This window comes from Octopus bimaculoides, chromosome 10 (assembly GCF_046866305.1).
Source record: "Octopus bimaculoides isolate indiv1 chromosome 10, ASM4686630v1, whole genome shotgun sequence".
Lineage (NCBI taxonomy): Eukaryota > Metazoa > Mollusca > Cephalopoda > Octopoda > Octopodidae > Octopus > Octopus bimaculoides.
In genome coordinates, this window is record NC_142937.1 from 82,945,903 (window position 1) to 82,962,082 (window position 16,180).

Sequence of the window (16,180 nt, forward strand, 5' to 3'; positions counted from 1 at the left end):
CAGTGGTTAGGGCAGCGGACTCGCGGTCATAGGATCGCGGTTTTGAGTCCCAGACCGGGCATTGTGAGTGTTTATTGAGCGAAAACACCTAAAGCTCCATGAGGCTCCGGCAGGGGATGGTGGCGAACCCTGCTGTACTCTTCCACCACAACTTTCTCTCACTCTTACTTCCTGTTTCTGTTGTACCTGTAATTCAAAGGGTCAGCCTTGTCACACTGTGTCATGCTGAATATCCCCCGAGAACTAAGTTAAGGGTACACGTGTCTGTGGAGTGCTCAGCCACTTGCACGTTAAATTCACGAGCAGGCTGTTCCGTTGATCGGATCAACTGGAACCCTCAACGTCATAAGCGACGGAGTGCCAACAACACAACATTTTGACACACTAATGTATTATCATTAAAAGTAAAACAAAAACAAACAAATTATTTTCCCCTTTAATACAAGGGTGTATATTAGTAGCCATACCGATTTGGAATTGTGGTATTCATGCCTTTCTCAAAGGGGTTCAGCTTGCAATTGGTGAAAGTCCACATGAATCTCCTACACCAGTAACTCTTGCAATACAATGGAATGTTAGTCGACATTCGTAATAGAAATGCAGCTTTTAGCTGGAGGTTTACATACCTTTTCTTTTAATTAAGATCTGTTTAGTTAATTGCTGTGCTTTTAATTAGGATAAGTATTACTAATATCTTTGTGTATCATCATATTAAATTTATGGATGTGTACGTGTGCATGCATGCATGTGGGTGGTGGAGAATGTTAACTGGGAACACATGTATTTTTTGCTGGTTCCCCTTTTTTGTTCTCCCCATTCTTCTCTTTCCTAATTGTCCTGGTCTTTTCTCTTGAATATGAAGAAGGACTATGTCCTAAATGTAATATCTTTCACTTTCTCCATTCATATTGACTATGAATGTGTTGTTCTTTTGTATTTGCTATATATATATATATATGTATGTATGTATATATGTGTTAGAAGGTTTGGAGGTGATGTACAGGAATTATATATTAGAAAAAATAATAAGCTACTCAGATATCTGGATGGTTGTACATTTACAGATTTTTATGAATATGTCACATGTTTTTGTAAATCATATATTAGCGCTTGCATCTATTCTAGTAGACTCTCCAGATTTATATATATACACATGATGATGGCTGTGAACTTGTGATTGAGGAAGATCATCACTGACCATTAGGAACATTGTCCACTCAAACAGATTTATACTTTACACTTAGCTGGTGCCTAATGATCTCAGCTCTTGATAAACATACATGTGTGCATTTATTGCAGATCAAGCTTCCCTCATTCACCTATTTGCAGTGCATTTTTGACTTGATTGCTTTAATTTTGCATACAAAAAAGTGTGTCTTTTTGAAAATACCCACCCTTTTCTTTACTTGTTACCCTCATTGGTGGCAATGACAAGCATTGCTTTCCTAACTCACCTCCCACATTTCACATGCCTTCAACAAAGACTTAACGCAATCCTTCAATTGTTGTCTTGGCTTCCGCTAGGGGTATTTTCTACAAGCAAGTTTGTTATACAGTTTTCCTGGGGTTATATAATAGAAGACACTTGCCCAATGTGCCACATGGTAGGACTGAACTTAAAATCATATAGTGGCTAAACAAACTTCTTTAGAACACAACCATGCCTCTGTGTGTGTATATGTGTGTATACATGTATATATATGTTTATATATGCATGTCTATGCATATCTTTTATCTTTTGCTTGTTTTGGTCATTTGACTGTGGCCATGCTGGGGCACTGCTTTGAAGATTTTTAGTTGAACTAATCGACCTCAGTACTTACAATTTTTTAAAAGTCTGGTACTTATTCTATTGGCCTCTTTTGCTGAACCAGGGATGTAACAAACCAACACTGGATGACAAGTGGTGGGGGACAAACACACACACACACACACGTATTTTCTTCTAATTCTATCTTTATCTTATAGTATTGCTACTGTCTTGGTGTTGTCCACTATTTCATTTTTATTCTTATTTTATACTTATCCAACCACCCCCTTGATATCAACAACTATGATGCTTGACAGTCACATAATGAAAGAATGCACCTGTTGATGCAAATCTGATGAAGTGTCTCTCTAATGTATCAAACCTCAAATACTATGTAATCTTTCACATTGAACTTTTATGTGCAGTGGTGCTAAAAACAGAGGTACTAAGACAATAGTAGTCAGTCATTAAAGATGTGCTAAAGTCTGTCTCTTTCTCTTGATACAGTTACACACACACACACACACACACACACACACACACACACACACACACACACACATTAAAAGCGTTAATCAACATCAAATATATTGGAGATCAATATTTGTACCGGAACTCATAGAAATTAACCCAAACTTGAAGCCAACTAATTTTTTTGTAAATAACTCATTGTAATTTTAAAGTGATATGGAAAATTTTTTTTTTTTAATGAAATACAATTTCATTTTTTCTTTTAATTTTTTCATGTGTGTGTGTGTGTGATACATATAGCGTGCAACACTATAAGCATTTGGATATATTAACCTCTTTACTTGTAATACTAATAATAGTGATTTCTAAAAGAACTGCAAAATATATCTCAAAATATATCTGTACCTCTCATCACCTTACTTAAAGACATAACCCTCTTTCCCTTATCTTTCACTTTTTGGGTTTTCTTTTTATTCTTGCCGCCAGAAAAAAGTTGTATCCAGTGTACTTTGTAAATTGATTGGTATTTGGAAGGGCATCCAGCTATAGAAACCGTACTTAAACTGAGACACTGGAGCATAGTGTTGTTCTCTGATTAGTTAGACCTTGTTGAACTGTACAACCTATTGCAGCTTGAAAAATGAACATAAACGAAGGGAAGATATTCATGCATGCATGAATATGTATGTATGTATGCATGTATACATACATACGTGCATGCATACATAATATATACATACATGTGTGTATGTTTGTTAACTAACCATTAGTGCTAGTACCACAATAACATGCATCCAGTACATTTTGTACATAAAGTAGAGAAGGCATTCTATTCATGCTGAAGGTGTGACAACCTCTCTAATGCTGGTGCCAAACAAAATGCCCCCAGGCTAATACTGATATCAAATTTTCTCTGTCATTTCCAAAACTCAAGCTATTTACTTCTTTTTGTGCATCTCTTTTACCCTTGTAACAGTTTATGATGATACCCCTACAATTCTGTTCTCTGTGTGTGACTAGCACATGATCTATCTTGTCATATATTTTTAGCATTTCTGTGACTGTGCCTGATGGTCCAGGTGCTTTCCCTACCGTCATACCCTTTACCATACTGCTGTTAACTTGTATGGTTAATCCCTATACTTAGGTCCACATTAAATATGCCCTCTTTATTCCTTGCAGTCTCTTCATTCAACAATCTCTCACAATAATATGTGTGTGCCTCTTTCTTTTCAGTATTATCAGTAAAGCAAATGCACGACTGTTGTTCAGCATACATTTCTCATTAATGATGTTCCAATTTCCTTAGTAAACAATCTCGCAAACTAGAACACTTCTCACAGATTGCTTCTCTAGCTTGTTTCTTCTCCAGCTACATGGTACTGACCTTTCATACCCTCTTTCTTTCTACTGTCCAGACCTGTTGATTTGTTCTTCTAGCTCATCATTGTTTCTTCTGTCTGGATGTGGCCTATATCCAGCCCTCAATCTGATCTGTAGCCTTGTTGTTTTGTAAAAACTGCTAACTTACTTCTACTTTCTGTCATAAACATCAACTAGAACTTCTCTGAATCTATGAGCTCTTTCACTTTTTATGTTTTATTTTCCCAAATTGTCTTTTACTTTTGTGTCCATCTAACTCTTATTCAGAAGTCACTCTTTACTAATCTATATGGGGCAGTAATCTTTGATTTATATATATAAGACATGACCAAGTAGTTAAGAAGTGTGTTGTAGTCATGAAGTCCTGGTGGCAAATGTCTTTTGTCATAATCTCGACTCAGCTCAAGTCTTGTGAGTGAAATTGGGTAGATGGAAATTGTGAAAGCTGTTGGATTAGCAATGCTTGTAATTGAAAGAGCCAACCTAGTCACACACTGTGTCTGGCTGAGAGATGCATAAAAGGTCTGAGTTGTCTTGGTGAAAACTGAAAGAAGACCATCAAACATATAGATGATTAATTTGCTGTTAATAATAAACAATTATTAACTTCCCAATCTCCATTTTCTTTTTCTTCTTTTATAAATATATATGTATGTATAATCATAAATATATATACACAAATACACACAATAATACATTTGCTCAAAGAATTCCAGAATATTCTAGGTACAACCAATGCAACTGTTAATTTCCGTCATTGAATATCTTGGACTACATTGTCAAATATGCTTTCTTTTTTATGAAATGGATAGATTTGACTATTACTTCTTGCAGGTAGAAGCTCTAACCCTGTTAATGCTAATGAGTTCACATACAAATGTGAAGCAATTTATTGAAACAAACATTTCAATGTAGAAAAAGTGTATGGAACAAAAATGACATTCTAATTTGATTTTACTGCATATGATTCTGTATTTCATTGCTGCACAGAAATAATTTTTTTTATTTCTTTGAACTGTTTAATAATGTGCAGCAATTTTATTGCCTTCTTTTTTAGAGTACATATTTCATTTTTGTCTATTTTGTTACTGTTTGATTGATGTCTAAATTTTAATATTTACATTAAATATTAGAGATGGTGTTTTATGATGCATTGATATATATTATCTAGCTACAACTATTTATCCATGGATTATGGAATAACTTGGGTTTATTAAAAAAGAAGGGGTTTCTTAATACCAGCTTCTACAGGCAAGCTGCTTGTAAATGTCTGTTCATGCTCTATAGAACAGCCCTACCAACCAGATCCAAGACTGCCAATATACAAAATGAAATATTACATGTACTCAGCCATGATGCAGGTGATAAGTGTCAACACTATCAAGCAACTCCAAAGGATGCTAATGGATAAAGCTACCTAGCATCCTTTGCCACACGTTGGTTTGATAATATAACCACAGAGAACATTCTCAACTAGCCAACAGTAATTGTTTTTTAAAACTGTCATTCTTTTTAATTATAGAACAATAGCAGCAATCTGTCAAGTGATTGGTTGGGAGGGATTGAATATACATTTAGTACTCAAGGCCCTTTCGACTTGGCCTATGCTGCTGCATCAACAGTTTACTGGCCTAACATAGTTTTATCATATAATTTGTTAATTGCAGAGGGTGCATTGCTAATTAAGCAGTTGCTACATTAAACATGTTTAACCCTTTAGCATTTGAACCAGCCTTAACAGGCTCGAATACTCTGCCTGTTTTGTTTTCAAACCAGCCAAATCTGGCTTCATACGTCTACCTTACACATCATTGAAGTCTTAAATCTGCAAGATAATGCATGATTAATTCAGAACGATAGGGATATACGAATAGATAAGCACCACTTTTCACTGAGTTATCTGTACGCTGAAAGGTTAGACAAATACTTGCTTTAAAAAAAATAAAATTGGAGGAATCCCATAGTAATGTTCGTCATGGGTAAAGGTTGCTAGCATTGTGCCCAAAATTAGGAACATTTTTATTATTGTTATTATTAAATGTAGTTACTAGTATTTATAAGCTCAGTCACAGAACTGAAGGTAAACTATTTGGATTTGCTTGTGTTATATTACTTACAAAAACTTCTGTTTATTCCCTTCCAGCTCTGTGTTCAACTTAAATTAGATGTTGGGTAGTAAAAAAAAAAAAAGTGCTATAACATTAAGTAGGCATTGTAAGTGTTATGTGTCTGTTGTCTCAACCAGTTATGTGTATCTATCTGTTAATAGATTTGATAAAGTGGAGAAGGGTTTAAGGTAGTGTATTGTCTATGATAGAAGTTTGAACCTTAATTCTTCTGGCACCACGCATGGTTCATATCTTGTAGTTTGAGCAGAAATCTTTAAAATCGATAACTATATAAAAAAATAAATGTAAAATATTTTAGAATTTCTGGTTGTTTTCAGAATAGATAATGTGCAGCATTATTAATGATAGATTTAAAATAAAAAGTACAACCTTTTGTTAAAATATCGAATGTGTTTTATTTGCTTAACAATATTGTTTTAATACCATAAAACAAAATAAAAGATTAAAGATTTGGGATTAACAGTCAGGTTTTAGCTATTTTCTCGTGATATGAACATTATCCATAATTATTGACTTAGATGTTTTCTAGTACTTAATCTTATTTATAAATTTACATAGGATAATGCATAATTAACGAGCTTTCTGTGTTCTTAGTGTATGCAGGTGTCTACTAATAATCCCTTAAGGAATGTGAGATTGTGATAGTTAGCAAATGAAGCCCCCTACTGACTCTTTTGTTCTTTTTATTAGTTACTGGAACTGTTATGACTGATTCATGATTGGATTCCTTTAATAATATTGTCATAACAATGCCAACATTATGGTATTCTAGTTTTCCCTTTGAATAAGAAAGTAAAAAGAAAAAAAGTGATAATTGCTGAAGAATTGAAATGAAAATTTCTAACTACTTGAGTGTTGTCAGGGCAAAAAATATAAGTACTGGTTTTAGAGTTGTTTAGTCTCAGATCAGCTCTAATTGGGCAGGCCTATGCATGTACGAAACATTCAAGCTGTGACAATCATCTAAACAATTTCCTAAATAAATTTATCTAAAATTCTTAGGGGAAGGGAAGAAGTCTGAAAAAGTAATAGATGGTAATTAAAACTAGTTGTTGTTGTTTAGTCTCAGGTTAAACCAGATCTAGCTGAGCTGTGATGAAAGGCTTGCCAACTATCTTCTTTATAAAGGCAGTGTACCTAGGAGTACATCATCCAGTGTTTCATATCTATTTTTAATGTGGTAAAGTCATGAATTTGAGGAAATTTTGCTTACATTTCTAACAGGTTGACTGACCCCATTGTGACTTGTTTAAAAGGAGTTTACAAAGACTTGGAAATAGACTATATAGCAGACAGGCTGTGCACAGTATCTATTGTGTAAGTTATAAAGTAAAAGTAGGCCATAAATGTTGTGAAGTTTTAAAGGCTGAAAAACATTGGAGTATATCATCATCATCATCATTTAACGTCCACTTTCCATGCTAGCATGGGTTGGACGATTTGACTGAGGACTGGTGAAACCAGATGGCTACACCAGGCTCCAATCTGGTTTGGCAGAGTTTCTACAGCTGGATGCCCTTCCTAACACCAACCACTCCGAGAGTGTAGTGGGTGCTTTTACGTGCCACCGGCACGAAGGCCAGTCAGGCGGTACTGGCAACGGCCACGCTCAAATGGTGTATTTTATGTGCCACCCGCACAAGAGCCAGTCCAGGGGCACTGGCAATCACTTTATATCCAGATGCACAGACCAAAGTAATGTGATGGTATACTTATTATATCAAGCTCATTGCTGTAATAAATATAAAGCATTGATTATAGGTGTTAACTCTTAAGGTTCTTTCTTTTAACAGTGAACCGTACTTTGAAATTGACTTCTGAAATGTTACACCTTGGGACTCTTTACTGGTAGTCTTTCTCAGGAGTTAACAATGTAGTTTTATCTTTTGTATAAACAACATTATCAAAAAAAAAAAAACTCTTTTATACTCTTTTACTTGTTTCAGTCATTTGACTGTGGCCATGCTGGAGCACCGCCTTTTAGCTGAGCTAATCGACCCCAGCACTTATTCCTTGTAAGCCTAGTACTTATTCTATCGGTCTCTTTTGCCGAACTGCTAAGTTACAGAGATGTAAACACACCAGCATCGGTCGTCAAGCGAAGTTAGGGGGACAAACACAGACACACACAAACACACATATATATATATATATATATGTATATATCTACAACGGGCTTCTTTCATTTTCCGTCTACCAAATCCACTCACAAGGCTTTGGTCAGCCCGAGGCTATAGTAGAAGACAATTGCCCAAGGAACCATGTGGTTGGTAAGCAAGCTACTTACCACACAGCCAAAAAAGCGTATTTTTTTTTTTTTTTTAAGAAAAACTAGAAATGATTTTTTATGGTTTCCTCAGAAAGAGAAAGATAGTTATTTCAACCTTTCTCTCGGCTTGTTACAATTGTAAGAGGGAATTTTTAATCTGGCCTGTAGATCTGGCTCAAATGCTTGCAGCAGAGTAGGTTTTGCTGAAGACATAAGAATCAGGCTGTGGTGCAACAAATTTATATTGCTAAATACTAGGAATAGTCTTCTGCTAAGTTTCTCCCTACTAGAGTTCACTCATAAAGATTTGGCTGCCATGACGTTACAATAGGAAGCACTTATCCAAGGTTCTGTAGGATTGGATCAAAAATATAGTTGTTATAATTTTGAAGTATGGGGAAAATTACTTTATTTTATCATTTCTTCGCTTCTTAAATTGGTTTATCTTTGTGCTGTGGATTATCTTTGAGATCAAAACTTTTGCTACTATTTATAATCTTATCTGTTAAAATATGTAAGATTACACGTTAAAAGTCATGAGAGAACTCTGAAACAACAAGAGAAGCATTCTTAATTAATAATAGTGACCTTGCTTAACCCAGACTAAACATACTAAGTTAAAACAGTGATAAAAATCTCATTACATGAATGACAGTGTAATATATCAGTTGATCTATAAAAATATATAAAATGACAAGATATGTTACTAAACTTTTTACTGAACCATACCAAAATTTTGATTATATTGAAAATACATTAAAGCTTATTTACAAATTACTCATTTGAAATATAGCCATGAAAGGGGTTAGTAATTCAGAATACTTCAAATGTTAAAAATAATCTAATTTTGAATACTGGAAAATGGTGCAAATATTTCCAATATGTAAAAGTTTATGTTTAAATATAAAAGTTTACCCAATTTTTTTTAAAGTTTATTATGTAATGATTTCTGAATGAGTATGTCATCTAGCTGTCACCATTCCATCCTTTTTTGGGGACTACATAATCTAATATATCTTCCCTTCTTTTTGGAGTTTTTTTGTGAAGGTAGTGGGGTGTTATTTGAGGGATATATGGCTGCTATTTTTGCCAGGCTGAATACCAGGCAGTATTTACTTTATTGGTTTGTTGTTTTGTTGGCATTTAGTTCCAAGTCAGCCTATGATTATAGTCATCGCAACTTTTTAGGGATGTGTAGAATTAAATTATTTGTGCTCTATCCTTGCATACGGCAGCAGGAGAATTTGTTGCTACTTATAGCAGTCAAGTGACCAGTATTATAAAGGCTGCTTTGTGCTAGGATCACTAGGTAAGCAAGATGGTGTCAATACATAAAAGATTCTATTATTTGCCAATTTGACACAGATAATTTGAGTTGTAACATGATATAGTTAATTTGATCCATTGCTCCTCCAGTATAAGCTTACAAATTATGCAGTGAAATCTCTGTCTTATTTCACATTTAAGAACTTAGTGTTAAAAAATAATTATCCCAAATCAAAATACTTGCACTAAGAACATGGTCTTTTCTGATGTTCAGTTATTATAGTAGACTTGTTAAAACATTGCACAATCTGCCTTACAATATTTACCTGCTGAATTTATATCCTGCTGATGTCAACTTTTCTTTTCTTTCTTCTCTGGATCCACAAATTAAACAACTAGTTAGGAATTATTGCTACTTTTAATAGTCTTTGCACTACCTTAAAACTTGAGTCTCTGTAGTATTTAAAATGATTGCTTATAATGTCATGCAAGTAATATATGTAAGACATCTGATCTTATCTTATCACCATTGCTCATATCATGTTATTGTAATTTACATACCTTTCTTTTTTAAAATATGATAAATGATTAAAAATGGCTTTAGTTGCATTCCTTGTCATTCCTTTTACTACCAGCCTATCCTACGTATGCTACTTTGAAACAAAAATTCTTAGTATTACAATGACATGTAAAAACCTTTTTGTTAAGCCATGTTCCAGATATCAGCAGAATATACCTTTAAAGGATGTGACAACCTCTTTACAATCACTCTGGTTGCCAGAAATATGAGTCAAATTAAGTCTTCACTAATGTCCTACAGGGTTGTTGCTTTTTTCTTCTATGAGAGGGGTCTGGAAGAAAGAGTTGCGCATGTAACTTTCAGAAACCCAGTGAGGTCACTGTGACGGACATGATTACTACTTCTTCTGGATCTTGGCTGCTAAGAACATCAACCTCTGGAATCTTCTGCCTGCTCATGTCTTTTCTTTGTGTTATTGAATGGCAACTGCTTAAACAGAGCATTTATGACATCGAACTCCCCAGTCTCAGAGAACCTATGAAGATCAGAGGTACTGCTGCTTCTTCCTGGCCCAGCAAATAAACACGCACCACACACATTGTATTTTGTTTAAAATAAGCTAATGAAACAGTTAAGTATTTTGTTTTAATTGTCTTACTTTGTTGTAAGATGTTTAAAATTACATTAAAAAAATCAAAATCTGAAGACTAATCTTGTTGGCTGTTCTAAACAATGTAGTTAACTGTGCTATAATTAGAAAGCTGGATAGTTAGCACAGGCAGGATCTAACAGAATCATTTGACCAAACCTGGGTATTTGTTTTTTATTTTATTATGAATACTTCTAAACTAAGATCAATGGGATTTTTTTCAATGACGCAATCACATTCACTGAACTAATATATTCTAAACAGATTACTTTGAGGCTAACTAGCAATATCTCTGATTAATTAGAATCGAATGTATCAGAAGAGTCAAACGCCTGAAGCTCAGTTTCTGATTTTTCTCATACTCTCTTAATGGTATTAATGCATAAGATATTTTATATAGGAGGTAGATGAATGTGTTTCTTTCTTCTGTAATTAAAATGAGGTTTTTAAAATGAGAGTAAATAAGCACTATCTTCCATTTCTATTGATAATTCAATGCCAAAGATAGGAGACTGTTAGAAAAGGAAGTGTCATCATTAGTTCCTTTGTTGGCAAGAAACAAAAGTCTTTTATCATATGGAAATTGACAGCAAAGGATTTTTAAGTAGAATTTTTTTTAGAGAAATAGCTGTAAATTGGGGTAAAAAAAAAAATCAATTATATGGTCCAATATCATTTTAGAATTATCAATCTTGTAGTAAAACCAACCATAAATATCTTAATATGCATTGCTTAAGTTATTTAACATAAAATATTATTTTATAGTCTTTCCTACTAAAGTCAGCAGGTTAATATATTGTGATACTAATAGTCCTGTAGGCAGGCAGGCAGTATAAAAGATCTGATGGAGGCTTCATTTATAAAGCAAATGCTTTATTATTTTCTATGAATCAAATAGTTTTGCCTAAGATGTTAACGACTGATATCTTTATATTTCAAGGTATAATTTTCCACCACATGTTACACCTTCAGGTTGTAGAACATGATTCTATTGAGATTTCACTTTTGTATTCATAAAGAAATTCAAAACGGAAATGCTGAGATTTTGCCACTGGTCATTATTTTAGATTATAGAGATGCTAAGGATGCTTAATCTTATTCTTATTGATGTTTAGTATTCTGCTATAAGGAATTATCCTTAATACCTTTGAACATAATACTTTATTCTATTGATAACAGTGTAAAAGTTAAGGAAATGGACAGAGGTAATGCGGTTTTGTATGCTGGTGATATCTCTAGTTGTAAATTACTTTATCTAACTATTCACTAGAATATCCAAATAAAAAAAATTAGGAAAAAAAATTTCTTTGAAAATATGCTTTATAATTATAATCACTCTTGCTATCCTGAAAATGAGAAAATAGGAAAGCTTGTTTTTTTTTTTTCTCTTTTGTAAACAGATATTTAAATCATAATGTTTGAAACAGACTGAAAAAGAGATTAAAAACTATTCTAAAGGTTGTATAAAAGACAGAAAAAAAAATAGTATAAATACTGTTTGTATTAATTTTTAACTCTAATTTTAATATCTGTTATAGTAACTCAGGTTACTTGAGGTAGTTTCATGTTAAACTCTGTATGATGATGGCAATAACTGGGAACAGTGACATTAGATTAGTTTGTGTTAACATATTTAATGTATGGTTGAGAAATAGAGTGTGATGTAAGAAACAATATTTTCGATGATGTTATTTTCATGGTTCTATCAAATGCAGAAGATAAATCCTGACATGTTACTCTAAGTTTACCAAACAAAGTGTAACCTCCACCGTACGTGTTTAAGTAGTGATGAAAATCCATTAAGTAAACAAAAACAAGTTTGCTGATGTAGGGAGACAAAATTGTTTGGAATAATTTATTATAAAAAAACCCAAAAAAACCCCCCCACAAATTTGTATTGCTTAACACCAATTTGGGTATGTATATATATTTATATATATATTGTCCAACCCATGCCAGCATGGAAAAGAGATGTTAAATGATGGTGATAATGAATACTGATGAATATTTAGTACCTTGTTTTCTATCTGTATGTGTCTAGTATCAAAAATGTTATCTCAATCTGCTCTTAATGTTATCTCTGTCAACACTTGAATGTTTATCTTACTTTTAAATAACAGCTACATCAGCTGTTTTGCTTACTCTTTTGACTATGACTCACATACACCACCTGCAAGAATATTCTCAACATAAATATACACTTGACTAATCAAGTTACACGTTAAGCTCTTTACACTAATTTATATTAAACAATTAATGCTTTGACGTTGCCAAGGTAATGAAGCATTATCAATGCGAGAAAAATGACTTGTTAAAATTAGAGTGCAAATTAATTGCTACATATGAATTGTAGAGCTTGCAATGAAATGATTAGATGAAATTTAGGAATTTTTTTTTTTTGTTCTCGCAAAACATTTAAAGAAAAGAGAAGCCCCTGGAGTGACTGATCAAATCATGCTTGGAAAATTAACATAATTTATTACTGGTAAGGAGTACAGTAACATATAATATTTATTTTTCACTCTATTTCATGTGTATGAAATAGTGATAAATCAATGTTTTATTTGCATTTATCTATTTACAAAAAAAGGTTTCCTAATTAATTTTTCTCTTTAAAAATAATCAGTGGTAATATTTAAAAAAAGAAATGAAGTTTCATATTGATTGACTTGTTGCCTGCAGAGCAATAAAGATTATCATGAATTATTTATTTATTCTATTTGTTTTTAAAATTTATATCTGATCTTTAGTGAAGGCTTTTTTTAATAAACATCCACACTTATATAATATTTAATTGATAATCACCAAGTTAAATTGTTGTTTAGCTCCAGGTTAATTGTAATTCTAATTGTACATACCTGTGGTCAAAAGCATTCCATTGTTTTTTTAAGGCGTATATAAGACTACATTGTCCTTCATTTCCAACAGTAAGGTGTAATTTGAGGGAGATTTGGCTACTCTTCATAGGTAGTCTAACAACCACAAAATGACTATCTTGCCATATCAACCCTCATATGTTTCCTTATCAGATCTCAGTTCTTCATTACATAAGATTTTGGTCTTGTAGAAATTTCTGTACATTGATAACCAGTGACACTGTAGATTCTGCTGAAGAAAATCAAAAGTCAGGTTTCACTCTTTAGGCTTGAAGGTGGATGACAAGTAATTTACTCATTGGTGACTGAGGTGAGGTCTTAAAAGATGGAAAGACTAATGTCAACACAAATGTACTGGGAAGCATTCTAATTATGTGAGTGACTATGTTGTGAAGACCACAAAGTACTCAGGTAGCTTGCTAGAAATATTAGATAACTTATTTCACTTTAATGACTTAATAAGTGCCAAAGCTGGAGATGATGATTTAGATTCCTAAAGGATGAGATTACATTTGTAATGAAGGGTTTCTCTCTGTGCTCAGAAATAAAGGAGTGAGAAATTTCATGTTAGAGAAGTATGGACAGCAAATGCAAAGTATTTAGTGATTTCAGTGAAACAATTTTTTATTAATTTCCCTGAAGAAGTGGATTCTTCTGAGATTAAAAAATGTGGATAACTAGGTGAAATTGTAACATCAGTTAACACTCAATTTGAATTGCTTGAGAGAAGAAAGTTGGTGAGTTCTAAAGGAATTAACTCAACAGAAAAACTGAGAAGAGCTTCCAGTATTGAAAAATACTTACTGGTAATTTTTCTTCTCTTGTTTATGTTTTCATAGAAAGAGCAAGCTTCCCTCAATTAGCTACATTAGTCTTAAATTGAATTTAAAATATTTTTACCGATATGTATTTACTAGCTGATCCATAATGTCAGTATCAAATAATTGAATGATAGTAATATTGAAGTCATAGGAAACCAAGGATATTAAGTTAGCTGAAAAAGTCAAATGATTGCTGGTTGAATGGATGAAGAATTTAATTATAATAGAAGGATTTCAAATAAGATAGAATGAACTTTAAAATAAATATATTTTAAAGCTATTAAAATAGCAAACAATTACGTAATTTGTGATCAGTATTGTAAGAAAAATAAAAGATGTTTTAATGAACAAATTAGTGGAGCTATTTAAAAACCGAGATTTGTTATTTAAATGAAGACAAGACAGCATGGTAGAAATGTGTTGATGTATAATTATATCATAGAAAACGAATTTACGTCTGTGTAATCACGTTATCTTGGCCATCTTCCCACTGATGTCATGACATCAAGGTTTTAAATAAAGTTGTTGCCATAGCTGATAAATTATTCAAGTATTGAGGTAACTCTTTGATATCAGGTGTAGAAAGAAATTATTTTAAGGAGTGTAGGACTTTAGACCACACTGTTAATATTTGCTCAAGTGACTGAACGTAAATTCTATTAATACCTATGTAGATTCTTTGTTTTAAATTTGGTAGCCATGGAACAATAAGAAAGAAGAAAACAGCCTGATATTTTCTCATAACTATCACTAATGTTTTATAGCCTGTTTGTGTGTTATAAGCTTTCTCAAAATAGGAAAATATTCATATGCAGTTGGTAAACATTAATCATTGTATAAATATGCACATAAACTAAAATATACCTGCAATATATACACGTTAAATCAAAGTGTCTAATGACGAATGTTCTTAACCCTTTTGATACTAACCCACCTGAGGCTACCACCATGTTTCTTTTATATAAACTGCTTGTTTAAAGTGTTGAAGAATTACATTAAAACCATCCGTTAATATTTTCTACCAGAACCTTTCTGTTTGTGTTATAAATGTTATCTTAATGCAATATTTAATTTATAAAGTTAATCGGTTGAAGCATAAACATCATATTTCTTTTGAGATATGATCACAGAAGGGTTAAGAAGGAAACGACCATTCTTTAGATAGTAAAATTATTATACTTTGGTATTAATTAGAAAGACTATAGAATTTCTCCTTAAAATAATGATGATGATGGCATTGTAGTAAGGAAACATCTGTCTTAAGTTTTTACTGTCCTGGTATATTTTGAAGGAAATGATTTTCAGTGAGCAAATTGAAGGAATGTTGTATTTTTTCTTAGTTCATTTGTTGTACTTAACTATTTGGTAGTAGTAACCTTTTCACATTTAATTATACTTAGATGACCTGGCTGAATGGAGCTACAAATGCAAATTATGATATGAACTATACATATTAATTACATTGGGAAGCTAAAAAGAAGAGGGAAAATGAAAATATCAGACAAGGAAGTATTTGGGTCTTTTTGTCAAAAAGATATTAGGTCAGATAATTATAGGTAATTGTTGAGTTAGTGACAATCAGCAAAATACAGATATGGGTGACTTCAGCCTGGAAAGTATGACCTATTTTTCCTTTGTCGCTTTTGAAAAGATGTATTTATCTTAAAAGAAAGTGAATATTAGGAGGCTTGGTAGTTTGTATAAAAATGTTGCAGAAAAAGCAAAGTTTGCTTTGATAAATAGACTATTTGCTTACTGAAGCAGTCATCAACTTTTTTTTATCTTTCTTGATTATGAAAAATTTGAAAATGTTGCTTGTAATTAGCTGTTCAAGTTCCTAATTAAAACAATATATACATACTAAAGGTAGAGGAAGAACTAACAGAAAGTTTTTCAAGGCTTGAATGAGATTTAAAAAAAAATGTTTTGTGCTTATATTTTCCTGTTTTCATGGTTGAGACATTTGTATGTGAATTAGGGTAAATTAGTTTTATGGTTTGATGGATGTACCTAGTTTTAATCACAAAGAAAGAATCATTGTGCTTT

The 16,180-nt window shown here is 32.6% G+C and overlaps 1 protein-coding gene and 1 long non-coding RNA gene across 40 annotated transcripts in view; one reads left to right on the forward strand and one right to left on the reverse strand.

Annotated features, from left to right (window-relative positions):
- LOC106871599 (tyrosine-protein phosphatase Lar) overlaps positions 1 to 16,180 on the forward strand; it is a 591,306-nt gene that overhangs the window by 317,306 nt on the left and 257,820 nt on the right. The gene's annotated exons all lie outside the window — the stretch shown is intronic.
- Positions 12,896 to 16,180, reverse strand: part of LOC128248924 (uncharacterized) — a 126,972-nt gene continuing 123,687 nt past the window's right edge. Inside the window, exon 4 of one of the 2 annotated variants that reach the window (XR_008265079.2) lies at positions 12,896 to 13,542. This is a non-coding gene — a long non-coding RNA (uncharacterized LOC128248924). Of the gene's footprint in view, positions 13,546 to 16,180 lie in introns of both variants that reach the window. The other variant, XR_008265077.2, reaches the window with a different exon arrangement.